The sequence below is a fragment of the Aedes albopictus genome, unplaced genomic scaffold (genome assembly GCF_035046485.1).
Source record: "Aedes albopictus strain Foshan unplaced genomic scaffold, AalbF5 HiC_scaffold_69, whole genome shotgun sequence".
In the NCBI taxonomy this organism is placed as follows: domain Eukaryota; kingdom Metazoa; phylum Arthropoda; class Insecta; order Diptera; family Culicidae; genus Aedes; species Aedes albopictus.
Window position 1 is genome coordinate 66,080 of NW_026917520.1, and position 8,526 is coordinate 74,605.

The 8,526-nt window shown below is 43.4% G+C and overlaps 1 pseudogene; it reads right to left on the reverse strand.

Annotated features, from left to right (window-relative positions):
* Nucleotides 1-4,540: 4,540 nt before the first annotated feature.
* LOC134284750 (heat shock protein 83-like) lies at nucleotides 4,541-6,876 on the reverse strand (annotated as a pseudogene).
* Nucleotides 6,877-8,526: the final 1,650 nt, after the last annotated feature.

An 8,526-nucleotide genomic window follows, 5' to 3' on the forward strand; every position in this document is an offset into this window, starting at 1 on the left:
AAAACACCAGATTCCATATGATGCACAATGTAACCTGAATGTATTTTCAGATGATTTTGCGCTTTCTAAGCTTAGCTCAGGCTAAGGAAAACACCAGATTCCATATGATGCGAATGTATTTTCGGGTGATTTTGCGCTTCCTAAGCTTAGCTCAGGCTTAAGAAAACACTAAATTTGATATGATGTGCCTGAATGTATTTTCGGGTGATTTTGCGCTTCCTAAGCATAGCTCAGGCTTGGGATTGCTCTAGATTCTATATGATGTGCAATGTAACCTGAATGCAATTTATGGTGATTTTGCGCTTCCTAAGCTTAGCTCAGGCTAAGGAAAACACCAGATTCGATATAATGTGCAATGTAACCTGAACACCAGATTCCATAAAAATCACCCGAAAATACATTGCACATCATATAGAATCTAGAGCAATCCTAAGCCTGAGCTATGCTTAGGAAGCGCAAAATCACCCGCAAATACATTCAGGTTACATTGCGCATCATATTGCATTCAGGTTACATTGCGCATCATATGTAATCTGGTGTTTTCCTAAGCCTGAGCTTTGCTTAGGAAACGCAAAATCACCCGAAACTGCATTCAGGTTATATTGCGCATGATATGGAATCTTGTGTTTTCCTAAGCCTTAGCTAAGCTGAGGAAGCGCAAAATCACCCGAAAATGCATTGTGCATCATATGGAAACTGGTGTTTTACTTAGGCTGAGCTATGCTTAGGAAGCGCAAATTCACCCGAAAATACATTCAGGTTATATTGCGCATCATATGGAATCTTAATCAATCCTAAGCCTGAGCTAAGCTTAGGAAGCGCAAAATCACCTACATTGCACATCATATCGAATTTGGTGTTTTCCAAAGTCTGAGCTAAGCTTAGGAAACGCAAAAATCACCTGAAAATGCGTTCAGGTTACATTGCACATCATATAGAATCTAGAGCAATCCCAAGCCTGAGCTATGCTTAGGAAGCGCAAAATCACCCGCAAACACATTCAGGTTACATTGCACATTATATGGAATTTGGTGTTTTGCTAAGCCTGAGCTATGCTTAGAAAGCGCAAAATCACCCGAAAATACATTCAGGTTATATTGCGCATCATATGGAATCTAGAGCAATCCTAAGCCTGAGCTGTGCTTAGGAAGCGCAAAATCACCTGAAAATGCATTCAGGTTACCTTGCAAATCATTTAGAATCTAGAGCAATCCCAAGCCTGAGCTATGCTAAGGAAGCGCAAAATCACCCGCAAATACATTCAGGTTACATTGTACCACACCATAAGCTTAGGAAGCGCAAAATCACCTGAAAATACATTCAGGTTACATTGCACATCATATCGAATTTAGTGTTTTCCTAAGCCTGAGCTAAGCTTAGGAAGCGCAAAATCACCCGAAAATGCATTCACGTTATATTTCGCATCATATGGAATCTAGAGTAATTCTTAGCCTCAGCTAAGCTCAGAAAGCGCAAAATCACTTGAAAATGCATTCAGGTTACATTGTGCATCATATGGAATCTGGTGTTTTCCTAAGCCTGAGCTATGCTTACGAAGCGCAAAATCACCCGAAAATACATTCCAGTTTCAATTGCGCATCATATGTGTGGTAGTTTGGCACTCATCAAGTAGGCTGATGACAGGAGTTCAATTGATGACCACTCCAACTGTCAAGAAGCAAGCACGGAACCCACCACAAATGGCAGACGAGGATCGGATCTTACTGGATTTCAATGAAGATGAAGAATAATTCGAAGATTCTTTAAACGAAAGCCCTTCGCCCGGCCCCAGAACCAATGAATCGGCCGGATTTCAGTACCATGGAGATGACGAAGAAAAATGAAAATCAAACGAAGCGATCAAATCTAAAGTGGCAGACCACCTCAAGATGCACGAGAAACAAAATAAAGTCCTTCACGGACAACCGGCTGGTTGGTCCGGTGAAGGCACGGCTATTAAAGTCCTTTACGGACAACCGGCTGGTTGGTCCGGTGAAGGCACGACTACTAAAGTCCTTCACGGACAACCGGCTGGTTGGTCCGGTGGAGGCACGACTACTAAAGCCCTTCACGGACAACCGGCTGGTTGGTCCGGTGAAGGCATGACGAATAAAGTCCTTCACGGACAACCGGCTGGTTGGTCCGGTGAAGGCACGACTACTAAAGTCCTTCACGGACAACCGGCTGGTTGGTCCGGTGGAGGCACGACTACTAAAGCCCTTCACGGACAACCGGCTGGTTGGTCCGGTGAAGGCACGACTACTAAAGTCCTTCACGGACAACCGGCTGGTTGGTCCGGTGAAGGCACGACTAATAAAGTCCTTCACGGACAACCGGCTGGTTGGTCCGGTGAAGGCACGACTACTAAAGTCCTTCACGGACAACCGGCTGGTTAGTCCGGTGGAGGCACGACTACTAAAGCCCTTCACGGACAACCGGCTGGTTGGTCCGGTGAAGGCACGACTACTAAAGTCCTTCACGGACAACCGGCTGGTTGGTCCGGTGAAGGCACGACTAATAAAGTCCTTCACGGACAACCGGCTGTCAATCAAGTAGGCTGATGACAGGAGTTCAATTGATGACCACTCCAACTGTCAAGAAGCAAGCACGGAACCCACCACAATATGGAATCTAGATTCAATATGATGCGCAATGTATTCTGAATGCATTTTCGGATGATTTTGCGCTTCCTAAGTTTAGCTCAGGCTTAGGAAAACACCAAATTCCATATGATGCGCAATATAACTTGAATGCATTTTCGGGTGATTTTGCGCTTCCTAAGCTTAGCTCAGGCTTAGGAAAACAGTAAATTCGATATGATGTGCAATGTAACCTGAATGTATTTTCAGGTGATTTTGCGCTTCCTAAGCTTATGATGTGCAATGTAACCTGAATGTATTTGCGGGTGATTTTGCGCTTCCTAAGCATAGTTCAGGCTTAGGATTGCTCTAGATTCCATATGATGCGCAATATAACCTGAATGTATTTTCGGGTGATTTTGCGCTTCCTGAGCATAGCTCAGGCTTAGGAAAACACCAGATTCCATATGATGCGCAATGTAACCTGAATGCAATATGATGCGCAATGTAACCTAAATGCATTTTCGGGTAATTTTGCGCTTCCTAAGCTTAGTTCAGGCTTAGGATTGCTCTAGATTCCATATTGTGGTAGATTAAATAACTAGTAGTAGGCTGGGAGATGCCGGACGGCAGAGTGAAAAGAGCTGTCAATAAATACGGTTGCCACCCACCACAAATGGCTGACGAGGATGGGATCCAAGCCATGAAGAGAATCGGAACTTGAAAAACAAGATTTGAGGTATCCTGGACGATTTGATGGATTGATGAGCACGGACCGCAATTAATTTTACCATTCCTCTGTGGGCGAGATCTCCTAGGCGACCAAGGGAGATAGGGCCGGTGCTGTTTTACGACGACAATTGAAATGTTATTCACGATGTGATATGGAGGACAGCCTTACAAACCCCCGGGATGGATGAAGACTCTTGGTGTTGTCAGCATGTTAGTTGCTACGATTTGTGCACTGCGAAAGCTAAAAAGGATCAATACGTTTCCGTACGCTATCAACCAGCGATAGGTAAATATGAATAAAATTTAAAGTCCAACATAATGGACACGCGCTGTTCCTGGAGAGAAACGCATATAACAAAATCCTTAACGAGTAACACGCTAGGCAACGTGTTAGCTCGGAGAAGGTAAGAAGTACCAAAGACCTTAACGGACAACATGCTGCCAACATGTTGGTCCGGAGAAGGCAAAGAAATATCAAAGTCCTTAACGAGCAACACGCTGGCAACGTGTTGGCTCGGAGAAGGCAGCTAAAATCAAAGTCCTTAACGGACAACGTGCTGCCAACACGTTGGTTCGGAGAAGGCAATAATAAAGTCCTTAACGAGCAACTCGCTGGCGACGTGTTGGCTCGGAGAAGGCAGAAAGCATCAAAGTCCTTAACGGGCAACACGCTAGTAACGTGTTGGCCCGGAGAAGGCAGATAATAATATTTACAGTTTTCAGCAATCCGAAAAAGAACGAGACTTTAAAAACAGACAACCTTTCAAAGATGTGGATTTGGAAGATTGATTCAGAGATTGCAGAACAGTGCAGTTTAAGTTTGGAGGAGCCTTAATACAAACTACTGAAAACCATTCTTGGACGATTTTTAATGAAAAGCAGAGAGGCGTTGAGGCGTAGGCCGGATAAGGTATGCCCAACCGTATAACATGGTGCATTGCAGATCCCTTTGCCACCTACATCAGAGTCAGCAAAGCAAGTTGTTCAAGTCTATTGGAAAAGAGAAAAACCAAGACAATAACGCTTAGATGTTGTGGTATTTATTGATATAATTTAGTTAGGAACTGATTAGTCCATTCTAATTTATACTAAGGCAGCATCACTGGTGAACGTATTTGCTGTCTATCGATGACTGTCATCCACACACTCCTGTCCGTCTCTTCTACTCTCCGGTTGCTGTGATCATCCCAGATCAACTCGACTACCACATCTCCTTTTTTCCCAAAAACAAAGGACTCTGTGTCTCCAGTAGAATGAATGATGTAATATTGCTGCCACGATGGACGTGTCAGGCGATGACAAGAGTTAGGTACACTTTACCTTGAAGGCGACGACAAGAGTTTGGTACACTAAACGTTGACGGCCTTCTTCTTCTTCTTGCCTTCTTCCTGCTTTTTCTCGTCCATTTCTTCCGCTTCATCGTCACTTACCTCCTTCTTGCGTTCCTTTTCTACCGGAATTTTGATTAGGTATCCAATGAACTGCGAGTGTTCATCCACGTCTTGATCTTGCTCTCCTCCATGTATTCCAGCTGATATTCATTGATGTGGAGAACGATCTTGGTATGTAGCACGGCCGAGGGGTTCTCCGGTGTTCTGACGGACGGTGAAGCTACCTCCAGCGGATGATTGCCACACGTACTGTTTATAGTCGTTGCTGTTGGACGTCCAGCATGGACGAGTAGAAAGCCAGACCAGAACAGAACGATCATGCTGACGTCTCCGGCTTTTTCCGTATTCGATCCTTCGCAGGTTGCTGACCAGATCGGCCTTGGACAAGATCCGGTACAACCGATCCCTCAAAACATCACCGATTTCATTATTACGATCTAAGGCACGAATCCTCTTTATATGAACCATATTGGACAAATGTTTTACATTGAATTTCTCCAGAGTCATTCGCCGCAATCCCGGAGCAGTCAATATCACTACTTTATCGGCCACAGATGCGGCCTAACTCTTGATGTCTGCATTGCCCAGCTTGTACCTACACCAATCATTTTTATTAAGTAAATCGCTTGTATTGTTACGCTATGGTGTAGTCGGTATTATCCGCTACCATGTATGCTGGCCGGAATTTCATCCGCCCCAAGTCACCTCCTTTTATCATGACTAGATATTCTTGCCCGCACCGGTTAGATTTGCATCCACCGCAAAGGCACTTCCCTTTTTCAAGGCAAAGTATTTTCGCCCGCACCGGCGGATTTTCATCCACCGCAAAGGCACCTCCCTTTTTCAAGGCGAAGTATTGTTGCCCGCACCGGTTAGATTTTCATCCACCGCAAAGGCACTTCCCTTTTTCAAGGCGAAGTATTTTCGCCCGCACCGGCGGATTTTCATCCACCGCAAAGGCACCTCCCTTTTTCAAGGCGAAGTATTCTTGCCCGCACCGGTTAGATTTTCATCCACCGCAAAGGCATCTCCCTCTTTCGAGGCGAGATATTCTTGCCTGAACCAGTAGATTTGCATCCACCGTCAGGCATCCCCCTCTTTCGAGGCGAGATGTTTTTTTTTAAGCAAAATACTTACTCCAGCGGCCCGTGCACACGTGAGTCTGATTTTCGTCGCCATTATGTGGTATTTATTGATATAATTTAGTTAGGAACTGATTAGTCCATTCTAATTTATACTAAGGCAGCATCACTGGTGAACGTATTTGCTGTCTATCGATGACTGTCATCCACACACTCCTGTCCGTCTCTTCTACTCTCCGCTTGCTGTGATCATCCCAGATCAACTCGACTACCACAGATGTCTAAAGTTTTAGAAGAAGTTTCATTTGTGTGATGATGAGATAAGATCGAGTAACTAACGGAATCCTGTCGATGGAGTTGCAGGAGTTTCCGTTCAATGTTTGCGAAGAAATTCATGTATGGAGAACTACATACTTGAAAACAAAGCCTTTTTTGATTTGCAACAAAAGGAGATGTGGTAGATTAAATAACTAGTAGTAGGCTGGGAGATGCCGGACGGCAGAGTGAAAAGAGCTGTCAATAAATACGGTTGCCACCCACCACACATATGATGCGCAATATAACCTGAATGTATTTTCGGGTGATTTTGCGCTTCCTTAGCATAGCTAAGGTTAAGGAAAACACCAGATTCCATATGATACACAATATAACCTGGATGTATTTTCAGGTGATTTTGCGTTTCCTAAGCTTAGCTCCGGCTTAGGAAAACACTAAATTCGATATGATGTGCAATGTAACCTGAATGTATTTTCGGGTGATTTTGCGCTTTCTAAGCAAAGCTCAGGCTTGGGACTGCTCTAGATTCTATATGATGTGCAATGTAACCTGAATGCAATTTAAGGTGATTTTGCGCTTCCTAAGCTTAGCTTAGGAAAACACCAAATTCGATATGATGTGCAATGTAACCTGAATGTATTTTCAGGTGATTTTGCGCTTCCTAAGCATAGTTCAGGCTTAGGATTGCTCTAGATTCCATGTGATGCGCAATATAACCTGAATGTATTTTCGGGTGAATTTGCGCTTCCTAAGCATAGCTCAGGCAAAGTAAAACACCTGTTTCCATGTGATGCACAATGTAACCTGAATGCATTTTCGGGTGAATTTGCGCTTCCTGAGCTTTGCTGAGGCTAAGAATTGCTCTAGATTCCATATGATGCGAATGTATTTTCGGGTGATCTTGCGCTTCCTAAGCATAGCTCAGGCTTGGGATTGCTCTAGATTCTATATGATGTGCAATGTAAGCTGAATGCAATTTAAGGTGATTTTGCGCTTCCTAAGCTTAGCTCAGGCTTAGGAAAACACCAGATTCGATATAATGTGCAATGTAACCTGAATGTATTTTCAAGTGATTGAAAACACAAGGTTCCATATGATGCACAATGTAACCTGAATGCATTTTCGGGTGATTTTGCGCTTCCTAAGCTTAGCTCAGGCTTAGGATTGCTCTTGATTCCTTATGATGCGCAATATAACCTGAATGTATTTTCGGGTGATTTTGCGCTTCCTAAGCATAGCTCAGGCTTAGGAAAACACCAGATTCCATATGATGCGCAATGTAACCTGAATGCAATATGATGCGCAATGTAACGTGAATGTATTTTCAGGTGATTTTGCGCTTCCTAAGCTATGCACAGGCTTAGGATTGCTCTAGATTCCATATGATGCGCAATATAACCCAAATGTATTTTCGGGTGATTTTGCGCTTCCAAATATGGAAATCACTCAAAGGGGTTTTTCCCTCTTCCAAATTTTTAGTTAAGATAATAATAATAATAATAATAGTGTTTTCCTAAGCCTGAGCTAAGCTTAGGAAGCGCAAAATCACGCGAAACTGCATTTAGATTATATTGCGCATCATATGGAATCTGGTGTTTTCCTAAGCCTGAGCTAAGCTGAGGAAGCGCAAAATCACCCGAAAATGCATTCAGGTTACATTGTGCATCATATGGAAACTGGTGTTTTACTTAGGCTGAGCTATGCTTAGGAAGCGCAAATTCACTCTAGATTCCATATGATGCGCAATATAACCTGAATGTATTTTCGGGTGATTTTGCGCTTCCTAAGCATAGCTCAGGTTAAGGAAAACACCAGATTCCATATGATGCGCAATATAACCTGAATGTATTTGCGGGTGATTTTGCGTTTCCTAAGCTTAGCTCCGGCTTAGGAAAACACTAAATTCGATATGATGTGCAATGTAACCTGAATGTATTTTCGGGTGATTTTGCGCTTCCTAAGCAAAGCTCAGGCTTGGGATTGCTCTAGATACTATATGATGTGCAGTGTAACCTGAATGCAATTTAAGGTGATTTTGCGCTTCCTAAGCTTAGCTCAGGCTTAGGAAAACACCAAATTCGATATGATGTGCAATGTAACCTGAATGTATTTTCAGGTGATTTTGCGCTTCCTGAGCTAAGCTCAGGCTTAGGATTGCTCTAGATTCCATATGATGCGCAATATAACCTGAATGTATTTTCGGGTGAATTTGCGCTTCCTAAGCATAGCTCAGGCAAAGTAAAACACCAGTTTCCATGTGATGCACAATGTAACCTGAATGCATTTTCGGGTGAATTTGCGCTTCCTGAGCTTAGCTGAGGCTAAGAATTGCTCTAGATTCCATATGATGCGAATGTATTTTCGGGTGATTTTGCGCTTCCTAAGCTTAGCTCAGGCTTAGGAAAACACTAAATTTGATATGATGTGCAATGTAGCCTGAATGTATTTTCGGGTGATTTTGCGCTT